The following is a 15485-nucleotide window of genomic DNA, read 5'->3' as shown; positions in this document are numbered from 1 at the left end:
TAATTTAAATAGCCAGCTAACACTTTTTTCCAATTATGACAGGCACAAGATACTTAATACATTATTGCTTGCAGTAGGGCAGCCATTTAAAAGGTCTGCAGAACTTCAGGGACAGACTAAGCTGGCCAGATGTTTTCCCATGTGATCAGCAAGTCGAGTGCTTGAAATGTCAACTAACAGCCAAATGTTGTTCTCAGTTAATTTCAGCCAAGCCACTCCAGTTTTTCAAGTGTATCTGAGTACTGAATCTGGCCCTGCATAATTAGCGGTTAACAATGACATCCTCACACTTTGCAAGATTTCATACAATTTTAGTGATTTTAGTAAATTGCTTCTTTTCTATAGCTTCATGGACCCACATACCAGCTTCATATTGTGCTCTGTCACTCCACCTTACTCAAATGATGTGTTTGAAGCAACCTGGGATGTAGCATCCAGGAATACTGAAGTGTGGGAATCTCTATAAAGGGTTGCAGAGGTGATCAGATGAACCCGTCACCATGGGTAATTCAGACATCTAAATCCATTAAGTCACCTTCTCTCTTTATTTGAGAATTCTGATTGCACGCTGAAGAGCGGCGCTGTACCCCTCCTGTCCGGGTGCTGCAGGCGTGAACTAAAGGAATTTTAGTTCGCAGCACTTTGGTGGACATTGCTATTCACACCCCACTAGTCCGAACATCAGGGCAGTGTAGACACAGCCTTAGGGTCAGTCTCCCCTGATGTTTGGCTTAAGGTATCAGATAGAAAAGAAAGGAAGACAACTTTCTAGCGTCAGACTGCAAGTCGGAACATGGTACAGGCTGACAACAACCTTAAGTCAAGGATCATTAGAGAGGTTTACAAAGTTACGTTAATCATGGCTGCCATGTTTGCATGACTGTCTGACTACATGGCCTCTAAAACAGGCCTTGGATTAAGCATTGCGTTTGCTGTGGTCATAATCATTTACAACGGGGAAAACGGCTCATCTGTTAAAGTACTAAAAAAGGTTAAAAAATAAGTTACGTATGCTCAACGCAGAATGGAGCTGGTACATCCTTGGCTGACACAAACTCTTCTTCATTTTATGTTCCTTTTGCCAGTGTCTGACAATGTTTATATACAATTCATCTAACTGTGGGCAATTTGGGTCATCTTTCCTGCCAGCCCAAGAGTGTTAACGTCTCCCTTTCAGACAGTAATAAAATGCCTTTTTAAATAAATATCATCATTAGGGATCTCTTTTCCAACATCTATTTTTCTTTTGCACTGCAGGGTTTGTTTGTTTGTTTTCTTTGGCATTATAGGAGTCCTTGGCCAACAGATAATTCTGCAGCAAATGATCTATTGCACAACGCTGCCTACCAAGCTTAAATTATGGAAAGCTCAGGGTCTTGTTAGTACAGTACTCTTAGTTACTAAGAGTCAGTTTTCGGGAAACAAACTTTACCAGCCTTAGTAAGGAATATTTCCTTTACTTGCTGCAATATACAACTTTCACCGATTTGATAGGGCCAAGGGTACCTTCCATGGTAAATATTCCATTAAAAGAGAAGTAAATGGTGAATGCTGAACTACAGTGAAAGAAGAGTATGAGTGAACAGTCTTTATTTACTTGCTCCCCCATTTGCAGCTCTCTCTCTCTCAACGTACAGGAACTGAATTTAAAGGCGTTGTATGTCAGTCACTTTTCCAAAAATGGTGGATTTTCAGACTCTGGCACCGCTCTTCCCCCCCCGCCTCTTCATAATTTAGGAACATACTTAATTTCCAAACAAAGTATAATTCGCAGAAGCATTTCACAGTTAGAACTATCTTGAAACGTGCTGACATAGCTATATAAACAAATATCAGCTTGAGTGTTGCACTGTATTGAGGTGTTAAACTCCGGCTAACCATACAATATATTGGCACGAAAAACATTTAACAAGTTAAAACAGCAATACAGTGATGGGACAGAACAAACAGAATGCTAAAAGATGTGACTGGGAACTTCTAAATATATCTGTCTTATTAATATACAAAGAACTAAGTAATGATGGGGTTGTTGCTTTCCAACAGATGCTGCTGTTATGGCACTTAAGAGCTAGTAAAAAAAAGGAAAAACAGTTTTTGTGAGATATTCTGCAATTTAAATGTTTCATTTCAAAGCGTTCAAAATAGTCCCATTTTCATTTATTTTAATTTTTTATTATTTAAAAACAATTCAGAAGCAGTACTGAAAAACTGAACTATGAATTAATGAATTAGGAATTACTGAATTATGGTAAACAAAACATGTCAATACATTTCCAAGATATTTTCAACTTTAATTGGGGGAAAAAAGGAGCAAAAATTTTTTTGTTTTAAAATTTTCATTTAAAAAAAGCAATTTTACAGGTAAACTGGCAAATGCTGATCAGTTCTAATATTCATTCAGTGAAGCAGTTTTGGATCCTTTTATGAAATTACAAGTATTATAATGCTACTTTTTAAAATGTCCATTTCCATTATCTTATTCTATTTTGCATTTCAGAATATTTTATCAGAAATACTATTCTCTTCAGCACCACGTATAATATGAAAATACTTTTCTGTGATCGCTTTTGTCTCAGACTTGCGAATGGTGTCACAACAGCACATGTGAAAATTTAAACAACAACAACAACTTTTGTTATGGTTCATAGAGTTTTGATTTATTACTTGGTTCATCGTTACCAAATCATGCTCCCAAACTAAACTCAGACAGTCAAAAATGACCGACCAGCAATCTAATTATGGAAGATATTTCTCAGCCATGTCAGCACTATGCAATCTTGGCTTATGACCAGATATCAGGTCTGTCTGGAGCTTGAGAGATTCCAAAATTAAGTGTTAATGCAGGGGAGGATACAGCCTCTTACTCCATGGTATAGAAAAATACTTTGAGATTGGGTGCTGTTTTTCCAAATAAAAGTATTCTGTCAAAGGGGAAGTGAGACTCATTAAAACATTTTGAGCCATTGTTGTAATGTTGAAAGTCTGTTTAGCATCTCCATGTTCCAAATTCAAGTACATTTTCACATTCTTGCTTCCTGCTGCTCTAAGAAGGGCATCCAGATCTAAAGCATTCGGGAGGAATTTCATTCCAACACATTTTGGGTAAATCAGCCATTAAAGCATGGGGCATGCCTTACTTCTGGAAACAAATGGTTACGAATACAGTTTTTGTTAGGCATTCGCCTGTGATTTATGTTCACACAAATTAATTTCTGGGGAAAGAAACCAGGGGGGGTGGAGACAAAGTGCACATAAACAAAACATGGGAATACTACACCTCTACCTCAACATAACGTTGTCCTCGGGAGCCAAAAAAATCATACTGCATTATAAGTGAAACCGCGTGATATCGAACTTGCTTTGATCCACTAGAGTGCGCTGCCCCACCCCCACGGAGCGCTGCTTTATCGCTTTATATCCGAATTCGTGTTATATCGAGGTAGAGGTGTATATAGTTTTCCTAGGAGTCCATAAAATTTTTAGTTATACTTCTCACACCAATCAGAGCTAAAAAGCCATATTTATAGCTACTAAACAACTCTTTTGTAGATTGGACACTGAAAACAATGTATTGGTAAACAAAAGCTGTCACGTGGAACTGTATTAAAATTGTTGTTGCATGCAATGTAATTAAAATACGAAGCTTGGAAAAGCTATAGGCAGAGGTAATACATAATGTGGACTAGTCAGAGCTGTCTACAGAAGATTTAAGTACAGATCAGATGAGGAAACACTTGTGATGTGGGAAGTTAAAATAGTTACTTCATGAAAGTAAAATTAATGAACCATACCAGCTTTTCGATGCATTTGTATCTAGAAAAAATGGACAAATATATGTACATTGCCTGTTTAGACCCAAATTAATACAGATGAGTAGTGATTTCATACATTATAGCTGAAGCACATTCTGCAGTAACCCTTTCTAAGTTAACACTCAGCAAACAAGACCTAGGTAAGAGAACACTTCATGCTGTATGCGGTTTTAGGTTAAACCTCTTGGCGCTTTTTATTATTGTTATTTTTACTCTCCTACAATACTTTCCCTGCGGTCACACAGTTCTGCAGTGGCTTCCATTCGAGTTAAACATACCGAGCAATACAACAAAATGCATTACAATAACCACTTTGGTTAACTGTATTGCAAAATCAATTTAAGAAAAAAGTTACAACTATAGCTACTGTGACATGGAATTTTTATATATATTTTTTTCCATATGGAATTGCTTGCATCCTACATATCTGTCTATATGATGGATTGGAATGGCTAACAAAGCCTCCCTTGGGGCTAATTGCAACATAGCTCTTCAAAACATGTATTTTTATATTACTCAAGTTAAAAAAGTCAAGTGGCAGAGTTTAGAATATTGCCTATTCTTACACCCAAGAGAAAGCTCAGAAAATGAAAGTCAAATGAACTTAGGCTTTAAACAATTACAAGAGTACTACGTTTAGATAATGGTATAATGGTGCCACAAACTACACAGATTTTTGCAGTGTGTTGGAAAACTTGTTCCTTCAGTTTAATTAACTTGCTACTGAAACCCAAAAAAGGGCCCAGTTATCCTAAAAACAGCTCCCTTCACCAAAATCTGGATTGACAGGCTAGCCTGTCATCCAAACTATCCTGCCTTTTACTTCCAGTCCGGTTTTTGTTTCTGATCAGTGGGAAAGTTGCTTTGGCACATTCAACTGAGACCATACTTTTCAGCAAAAGACCCAAAAAACTGCCAGGCAATATAAGTTTTCAGGGTCTGGTTAATTAGGCTCTTCGACTGGACACAATTCCCATTTGAAACAGATGTTCCACTGTAACAGCTTAGCTAAGTATCCAGAAGACATTATTGTTCCAGGACCAGGCAAGCAGAGCCAGTATTTCAGACCCATAATATTGCCCGTCTCTCTCCTCTAACACAGTGGTTTTCAAAATCTTAGGCTGCGTACCCCTTTCCAAATCACCTAGTCTACTGCGTACCCCCAATTAGCAGAGGTGACGTGGGGGCCACGTGGGGTCACCTTCCCTCCCCAGATTTCTGTCAGTGTTTATCTGAGAGGTTCCCACACTATGGGGTGCATTAAGGTTATAGGGGGACATGAAGACCTGATGAGTCCCCTCTGTATGGCAGGAAAAGCAGTCAGGGCTCAGTGCAGGTGTCTCGGCGGCCATGATCAGGCTCCCTGCCCGCCTTGCACCCCCACTCCTGCAGCTACAGTGCACCCTAACCAGCAGATATGCTCCTATGTGGGGGATGTTGGCAGAGACTCTGTGAGCGGGGAATGGAAGGCTACACCCCAGGAGTACTGACCTTGGCCCTTCAGCACAGCTCCAGGGCATGCAGCCCTGTCCACTTGCCACGCTAGACAGAGCCTGCACAGGGAACGCAGACAGGGCCACCCTCAAGGGCTGGAATCAGCAATGGGTCTTGTTCAGTACCCACCGGTGCATCTTTCCACTCCTCTCCCACCCCTGGCCCTTCAGCACCCACTCAGGGCCGGCCTTTGGGAAAATGGCATCCTGGGCAAACTTGTATTTTGGCACCCTCCAGGCTCCCGCTGCTTCCACGGGCTCCTTCCATCGCCCCCAGGCGCCTCTGCCATCACCTCCGGGCCCTGTTACCTCCCCCCACCCACCCCCAGTGCTTAAGCTGTAATGAAAGAGGTGCCAGGGCTCAAGGTATACACACACCAGGCTACCCTTACTTCTGTGTTGCTGCTGGTGGCAGCGCTGCCTTCAGAGCTGGGCGGCCAGCACCTCTGGGCTCCCAGCCAGCAGCTGCTGCTCTCCAGCCACCCTGGAACACAAATTTAAGCACTGCCTCCCCCTGCCCCAAGCTCCCTTTCGTGTCCTCACAACCCAGGCATCACACCTCTGCTTCTTACCTCTCGACTATGGCACCTTAGGCAGTCACCCACCTGCTCCACCCATAAGGCCAGCCCTGTATCCTCTTCTCCTGCCTGACAGAGCCGGCACTAGCATGGATCTTTCCACTCCCCTGCCAACCCAGGCCTGTCAGTCGTTAAAGGATTTTTCTCCCATACCCCATTGTGGAGAGTGGAGGTACCCCACAGGTACCCGTACCCTAGTATGAAAACCACAGCTCTACACAGAGCAGCTTGTATCACTGCTCAGAGTTTTATCACTTCCTCTAAAATCAACTATCAAAAGAATCCAGGACTGTCATGCTGGATTCTAATCCAATTTCACATTAAACTTGTATTCAAATTATCACCAAATATTAGGCTTCCACTCATCATAGATAACGGACATATTACAAATCTGAAGATGGCAAAACACATTAGAAAAACAATACCCTTCTTCTCTTTGTCACCCTAGAATGACAGGAATGAGAGGAATCAAGAAAACCTGGGATCGTACAATACTTGCTCTGACACTGATCTGCTGAGAGACTTTGGACACATCACTAAAGCCAGACATTTTAGCGTCCCCTGAATTTTATCGATGCCAATTTTGGGAGACTGGCCTTGAAGGATTTGGGGTCTTTGAAGTGCCAAGCATCTTCCCTGGATTTGGAATACCATGTCTGATTTGACCCACAACCTCACTACCATGGTAATTTGGATAGTTTTACCTAGTGAAACTTACCTGAAGCAGCATCTTCAATAGGCAACACCCTTTTCTCCCCTTGTCCTGAGTGGCCACATTTCAGACTGACCCCAAAGCTTCCAGTACAAGCTGTTCATCTGTTAAAGGACACCTTTACCAAGCCACTGATTTCTATCCATTGAATGATGACTGTCATTCATTTCTTCAACACAGATACCTCATTTTCCCTTTCTTTATACAAAAAATATTTAGTTTTTAATAGTACATATAAATCCAAACACAAAGGTGCCAAAAGATACACCTCACCAGATACCTAGGCTGCTTATCCTTAGCTTTTCTGCTCTGTGAGGCCCCAAGTCAGCAAATTATTTATGCACGTGCAGAACCTTAAGCTACTGACTTTAATGGGACTAATTTCCATGGTTAAAAGTAGACCTCTGTTTAAAAACCTTGTTGCATTGGGGCTCAGTTCTCTACTCTCCCTATGACTGTGTTCTTGTTCAGTTATTTGCACATGCCAGCTGGCTTAGTAAGTACATACAAACAGTCAGCTTGCAAAGTTAAACCAGACCTGTTATTAGATCGGATTTGAAAAAGAGACGCAATCCCCACTTCTCTCAGGAACTCAGCAGAAGCAATTCCCAAGCAGTCCACACAGCTGAGATCTAATTATGTTGGCATGATATGCTAATAAGCTCACTGACAGAAGGGCCACCACAAGCTTAAGAGGGCAGTCAGATTGTCCCCTCTTTGGGAGACAAATTAGCAACCTGACAAAGAAACACACTGCTCTGATTATCTTCCTAGCCCCTTCTTGCTCTTCCTCTCTGTGAGCATCCCCTTTGTTCTCTCCCTCGCCCTCCCCCCACTTCTCTGAGCCATATTCCACACTGTCCTTTAAGAGAAGAGTCCCCCTTTTGTGCATCAAATGATCACCACGTCATCAAATTCCTCTTTTGCACACAGGGTCACTGGTGCTCCCCCACCCCGTGCGGAGGTGCATTGCTAACAGCATTGCTGGTATTTCAGTCCAACACCAACATGCTTCCCCCATCCCCGTTCAGAATGCTTTGCGGCCACTTGAGAATGGCCAAAGACCACCTGCATGTAAGTGGCAGCTCACTGCTATTTCTTCCATACCTGATCTCTTTCAATGCACCATTGTTACGCAGACGCTACACAAGCATGTTCAACTGAAAGCTATGCTGAATACACAGGGGATGGGGCTCCACTGCACAACATGACAGACCTCACTCACAGTCAGATCCTCTGCTGCTATGAACCAGCTCTGACGAGGGTCAGTTCACACCAGCTGATAATCTAGCCCTTCAATTCCAGGGTTCTGTGATTTTACTGTGGGCTAATTCTTCTCTTCTCGCTTTCCTAGCTAATCAGTTGTTTTTAAGACAAAATACATCCCATGCAATTCATTCAGGAAGTTTATCATTAGGGCTGTTCATCAAATCATTGGTTTATTGGGGCTCCCCCCCACCAGCACACTTCTTTGTTTAAAAATAAATAAATAAAACAAAGTGCAGCCTATAAAGTGTCCCATTCAATTAGCATCATCTGTGTATTTGTTTGTTTGTTTTATTAATGTGTAAGCTGCTGGTTTGTACCATTTTTTATTTTGGTTATCAATCAAAATACTTTTCATTTCTTTTCGCCCATTACCCAGACGGCACATGACAATTCCCCAGACACATTAAAGCCAGTAATATTGAAATGACTTCCTGCAGACATGCCAAGCAGTTAAAAACATACCCTTTGATGCCAAAACCAAAGGCCTTTCAGCCTTGCTTAACAATGGTGAACTATGGTCAGTCATGCTTTACTGCAACTGTTAACGCAGCTGTTAATGTACCTTGCAGTCCTGGAGAACTGCAGTGCATACAATGCTCCAGCAACATATCTCCCTTCAACACAACAAGCAATCCTAATTATTTCCATAGTGTGTACCTACAGCTACTAAAAATACCCTACACAACCAAGGTCTGTCTGGTTTTTATTTTTCTATTTTGCTTTGTCGACAGCTTTGGGTCCAGGAATTTACTGCCAGGGGGGTTAGAGAACAAGAGAGATTTATATCCATGTGTATGTTAAGCCAAATGCACATTAGGAACCTAAATTCTGTTCTGGGAAGAACAATTTAGGATGAAGAGAAAAATCCTTCCTGCTCACTAACTGAAGGCCAAAATCCCAAGGCAAAGTTCATTTTATGGCAGGGCTAAGGGGCTAATGCACACGGCATGTACCCATGCCAGCAGTCCCCACTAAAGTCAATGCTAACCACTTGAGCAGGGTGAAGTTATGTCTACAGATCAGGCCCTCGGTCAGAGACAAACCAGCAGGGAATTTACCTTAGTCTGCAGCCCAGCTCTCCAGGCCACAAACAACCAAGGAAACATTGGCCCCTGCATCACCTCAGCTTTCATTAGCATCGACAATTAATACTGGACCAGCTTTCTCTGCTACAAATGTTCCATAGCATGAACTATTCTAAAGTGGACTATAAGAACTACAGTTCTCAGTCTCACTTTGAGACTTACGGCAAAGCTGCCCCAGGCAACCTGCATAAGGCACTACGCGCAGCTTAAGCTCCAGCTACGCTAGGAATGTGAATTGGCAGCTAGCTAACGTAATACTAACTTTTTAAAAAGGCTCCAGAAGCCATTCTGGCAATTACAGGCCAGCAAATCTACCTTCAGTGCCAGGCAAATTGGCTGAAACTATAGTAAAGAATATAATTATCTGACACACAGAAGAACACAATTTGTTGGGGGAGAGTAAACACGTCTTTCGTAAAGGGAATTCGTGCCTCACCAATCTATTGGAATTCTTTGAGGGGGTCAATAAGCATGTGAACAAGGATGATCCAGAAGATACAGTGCACTCGGAGTTTCAGAAAGCCTTTGACAAAGTCCCTCATCAAAGGCTCTTAAGCAAAAGTAGGCAATCGTGGGATAAGAGGGAAGGTCCTCTCATAGATCAGTAACTGGTTAAAAGATAGGAAACAAAAGGGTAGGAATAAATGGTCAGTTTTCAGAATGGAGAGAAGTAAAGAGCAGGGTCCCCAAAAGATCTGTACTGGGACCAGGGCTGTTCAACATAATCATAAATGATCTGGGAAAAGGGGTAAACAGCGAGGCGGCAAAATGTGCAAATGAAACAAAGTTACTCAAGATCGTTGAGTCCAAACCAGACTGCAAAGAGTTACAAAATAGATCTCTCAGAACTGAGTGGCTGAGCAGCAAAATGGCAGATGAAATTCAACGCTGATAAATGCAAAGTAAAGCACACTGGAAAACATGATCCCAACTATACATATAAAATGATGGGTCTAAATTAGCTGTTGCCACTCAAAAAAGAGCCATCGTGGATAGTTCTCTGAAAACACCTGCTTAATGTGCAGCACAGTCAAAAACTGTTAACAATTTTAGGAACCATTAGGAAAGGGACAGAAAATATCCTAATGCCACTATATAAATCCATGGTACACTCACACCTTGAATACCACATGCGGCTCTGATCATCTCATCTCAAAAATGATATATTAGAATTGGGAAAAGTATAGAGAAGGGCAAGAAAAATGATCAGACTTGGGACCAGTTCCATATGAAGAGAGATTAAAAAATACTGGGGCTGTTCAGATTAGAAAAGAGACAGCTAAGGTGGGATAGGACAGAGGTCCATACAATCATGAATGTTGTATAGAAAGTGGATAAGGAAGTGTTACTTACCCCTTCACATAACACAAAAGCCAGGCAGTAGGTTTTAAACCAACATAAGGAAGTACTTCTTCACACAACACAATAACCTGTGTTGCCAGAAGTGCTGTGATGGCCAAAAGTGTAAGTGTGTGCAAAAAAGAATTAGATAAGTTCATAGAGGAAAGGTCCATCAGTGGCTAGTAGCCAGGATGGACAGGGATGCAATCTCATGCTCTGCGTATCCCTAAACCTCTGACTACCAGATGCTGGAACTGGAGACTGAGGATGGATCATTCAATAAATTGCCCTGTTGTGTTCATTCCCAGGCATCTGGCACTGGCCACCGTCAGAGGCTAATGAACCATCAGTCTGACCCAGTATGGCCATTCCTATGTCCTAAACTTACACTAGTTAACGGTATTAACACCTCTGTTTGGGGGAAACTCAAATTAGAGAAATTACATCCACCTCCCTGCACTTTCAGCTGGAAACAACAATCTCCTCTACCTTCCTTTACTTAGAGGGCGTGAGGGTGGGTGTTATCCTGCTGCCCATCACTGGAGTCTCTGAGCACCTTCCAGGTAAAATAGCAAAGAGTCTAGTGGATTTCATCCAGTCTCTGGCCATCCTCACTTTTTGGGGTGAAACCTCAGAGGGTATTTTGTTTTACAGGTTTTGTTAATTTATTTTTCTTTATTTAAGATGTCATTCAAGTATTCCACCAAAACACCAAAAAACAACAGGCAGAGACCAAGCATCCCCTTAAAGTCAATGGTAAATTTCCCATTGACTTTAGTGGGGCCAGGATTTCACCCCAAGCAAAGAAAGATTTTGGAAAGTTCCAACTATGAAGTCAGGAAAGGGAGAATCAAAATGGTTTTGCAATCAGAGATTAAGATAAATGCCTTTTTTGGTTTGTTCTTACAAATCCAAACCATCCATCTGTCCCTACCAGACTGACCATTGTATTCCACTGATCCCCTGGAGATCTTCTTATAAGTAAAACTGCTACTGAATGAAATTTGCCACTGACTTAGGGAGCATTCCACAGAAGAGGTACAAACAGAAATAAGACACACAATATCAAGGTTAATTTGGGTTCCTTTCCCAACACAACCAAGTTAGTGTTGGGTAGGAAAAACACAAGTGTTTAGTTTAACACATTAGTAATGAATGAGAAAAGTGGAAAAAATACTGAAAGCTGGTTATTTAAAGATCTGTTTAAGCAAAGATAAAGGAGAATTCAAGTAAAACTGTCACTGCAAGCCAACACATTTAACCAAAGCGCTTGGACTGAGAAAATTACAGGCTAGTACTACCTTGGCTTTGCAGAACTCACCATCCATCATGGTCAAAATGAGTTAGCTTCCCATTTCCCTGTGAGAATAGCTATGACTGGCTATATGGTTTGACAGTTTGAAATCAAAGACCCAATATGCCGTGCACTTTATTCTTCGACTTAGTAAGAACTTGCATCTCAAAAGACTGTGACAGAGTATCAGTAAACACAGAAACCTATTTTCAAAAGCCGTATCTGATTTCAGATTCAGGTGTATATATTTCTATCTAATCTCCTGCATTTTATTTTTATACTTATTGTTCTGTTCCCATATGAAACTATAAATGGAAATCTAAGAAGGGATAGAGAGGTCTCATTATCTTTTGCAAGTTTTTAAAAGATCTTGCATAGTTAAAAGCTACATTCCTGGGAAATATACTGACAGTTTTGTATTTTCTCAGTACAACAATCATTTCTTTTGCAATGGGGGCAAAATCTTGTAAGATCTTACACCCCTGATAAATATGTTACAATAAGGTGCTCTTTCATTTCAAGACAGATGATATTGACTCAGTTAGTGGAACACCAAATGTAAACCAGAGATGAGATTAAAGTAGTTCATTCCTGATAACATCAAGAGAGATAATCAGGACACAAAGACCTGGACATACAAACAGAACAATAGAAGAGTGAATTCTAGGTGATTAGAACTTCTGAACATTCTCCATCTCTTATGGTAGCTGCGATACTAAAACAACGTTCTGCATTGTGTAACTAACAGCGCCTTCCTTATCCTAGTTATGGCTAGACCAGAATATTGTTAACTGCCACTGAAACCTGCGAAGTAAAATCTGCACTGTCAAGTGAACACACACAGAAGGAAGGTTTTGTCCCTGTCACTGCTGAATTTGAAAGATATCACAGAGCTTTCATAACATACCTCTGAATACAAATCTAACCTGGGATGTGTTACGTAATGGATAATTCACATAAAAAAATTGTATGTTGGATTTCACTCATCTCCCGTGTACAGTGGATGGAGACAGACAGAGCTCACAACAAAAGTTACACACCCAGGATTATTTTGGGAGGCAGGAGTGTTTCCGTTCTTCTCCCATGAGCCACTCAGTGGCAGAAGTTCAGTGTGAAAATCGAAGACAAGCTGTTGGTCAGTAAAACTGGCAACATGTGAAAGAACGTCTCCAAAATACCCAGGAGCATATATAATGGCATGTCCACACATGGAGTTATTACAGAACCACTATTCCAGAAGAGCTGTTCCTGAGTAACGCCATAAACGGAAAAACGAGGAGTATAGCACCTTAGAGACTAACAAATTTATTCGGACATAAGCTTTTGTGGGCTAAAACACACTTTTCAGTCCACGAAAGCTTATGCCCAAATAAATGTGTTAGTCTCTAAGATGCCACAAGGACTTCTCGTTGTTTTTGCTGATACAGACTAACACAGCTACCGCTCTGAAACCTGTCTCCATATACAGACACAATTATTCCAGAATAAGTGTGCCTTGTTCCTGTTTGGTTTAACCTTCTTTGAAAGTGGAGTAAGCTAAACAGAAACAAGGCGCTCATTCCATAATAAGCAGTGTCCACACAAGGAGTTATTGAGGAATAGCTAACACACTTTCATTTGATCTAAATTAATTTTCAAAGTGTAGACAAGGACCCTAAATCAGATAAAGATAGCACACAGCTGTAAAGGGTCTATCAGTGACCAGACATTCAAATTTTAAAAAGATAGTGTTTGCCCTGAAGTAGCGTAAAGGGAGTCCAAGACAGCATGCAAATAGTGGAGTCAGTAGATGTTGATGGGGAGAGAGAAGACAGAATAATTCGAGTCACCATTTGAAAGACAGTTAGGAAATTAGAGTTGATCAAAAAATTCCTCATTTTTTCAAAATTCCCCACAAAATAATAAAACCAGAACCTGAAATTTAATTACAAATTTTCTTTTTGTCCAAAAAACCCCCAGAAACATTGATCTACAAATGAAAGTTTGGCATGAAAAATTTTGATCAAAAACCCATTTTTCAATTAAAAAAAAATAAGTGTTGACCAACTCTATTTCCCCAGAACACGATTTCAGTCTCCTTATTTTTGTCATCTTTTAAAATCCATCTACAATGAACATACCTGTAATTTTCTAAGGTAAGGTGACAGATCAGATCAGAAAACACACCACACAAAGTGTGGGCAGAACAAACAGGAACTAGCTTGCCTAACTTTTTTACATGGCCGATTCTGAAGTACCTGGGTCCTTGCTGTTGGTTTGCTTTTAGACCGAATGGCCAGTAGCCAAGATCTTTATTTCATATTGAAAATAGGAATAATAGATGTCAAAGGATGGTGTAGAGGGTGTGCCTGCAGCAGCTAGGAGTGTACTCTCCAGTGCAAGTAGATCAGTGGTTGTCAACCTATTTATCACTGTGGGCTGCATATGCAGCTCTCTGAACTATGAGGGCCGCATCCACCCAATATATATACACACAGCCCGTATGGCCCTGAGGCCGTCACATGAGCCGCAGCTGTGCGCTGATTGGGCCGCAAGTGGCCCACGGGCTGCAGGTTGAGAATCACTGGAGTGGACAGATACATACCAGCTCGAGCAGAACTAGTGTTCTAAAAACGGCAGCGTAGCTGCGGCCACCCGGGCTAGCCACTTGCGTACATAACCGGGTGCTTTGTAAGGATTCTATCTTTGTGACTAGCCCAATTTTTAGCACTATTTCTGGCAGAGCTGGTGCCAGTGCATCTATCTGGACCAGGAAGCCCCAACCCAGCGGCTGTGGAAACATACCCTCAGTTCATCTGACCTACTCCTCTCTTTTCTCAAGCAGTTCAGCTCTTGGCCTAATGCACCCTAACACCGTGACATTCCCGGAAGAGGACAACAGTGACCGTAAAGGAGGTAAAGGAGCAAATGAAGAAGGCAGGACTGAACAGAGGAACAAATAAGCAGGGCCAAGCCTTCAAGGGTAAGAGGGACAGAAACCACAGAGGTGGAACCTGGGAGAAATCTGGAGCAGTAGAAGTGGGCAGATCAAGTAGAGTCATAGAATCCTGTGTTTCATTCTTAAAAACCATCCCCCTAGCTGTGGTGCACCCTATGCACTACCAACTATATAGAGACCCACATGAGCTCAGGCTGAAGGGTCAACATAGATTTCAATATTCACATGTTGGTCAGTTTAGGAAAACGCACTCCGTTCCCCAAATAATTTTTGGTGCACCGCTACATGTTTTTCTATTACAGGGCTTAGTTTCTTCTGAAACACTTCTCTCATTCAACTCACACAGAGTCCACTGAATTCACTGGCCTGTGTCAGAAGACTAAAAGCTATCGACTGAACTAAAACTAAACACTCCTGCAGTGAAGAGAACGTCAAAGATTCACAGCCATTGCCAAAATCCGATTCCAGCCTACCACAGTCTCGGAGATCTGCTTCATGCTCACAGAATCCACAGATTTCATACAGATGTATGAATACAATGCATGGATACAAGTTTGCTTTTGCAGTCAATGCTTTTATAAAGACACTCTTTCTGGTGAACACTTTTCTATTTGAGATCAAAACAGTTTCATTAATTTCAAGCACTCGCAACGGAGTAACCAGTAAACTTCAGTAAAAGGACTGAAGAACTGAAAAATACGTACAAATCAAATGTCACCATATGCTACTCTGCCTACTTTCTGGATGTACAGCGTTGAAGTCAAATTAAACTGGAGCTTTTCTATTTGTAAAAGCAAAGCTGACACAAGCTATTTCACCTAATGAAGCAAACGTTTCCTTGCATTAAAACCACAAAAATTTGATGGCTTTTAAATTGGGAGTGATGACCCAAATGATGACAAAAAAAATCACAAAGATGTTTTGAATTCCTTAAATAGGAAACAAAGCACACAAAATTTAGCC

The 15485-nt window shown here is 41.3% G+C and overlaps 1 protein-coding gene across 2 annotated transcripts in view; it reads right to left on the bottom strand.

Annotated features, from left to right (window-relative positions):
• Positions 1-15485, bottom strand: part of GPC4 (glypican 4) — a 111999-nt gene that overhangs the window by 57112 nt on the left and 39402 nt on the right. The window lies entirely within an intron of this gene.

The sequence above is a fragment of the Chelonoidis abingdonii genome, chromosome 8, assembly GCF_003597395.2.
Source record: "Chelonoidis abingdonii isolate Lonesome George chromosome 8, CheloAbing_2.0, whole genome shotgun sequence".
NCBI classification, from domain to species: domain Eukaryota; kingdom Metazoa; phylum Chordata; order Testudines; family Testudinidae; genus Chelonoidis; species Chelonoidis abingdonii.
The sequence above is the reverse complement of the archived record's forward strand: the minus strand, read 5'-3'. Positions and strand labels throughout refer to the sequence as shown.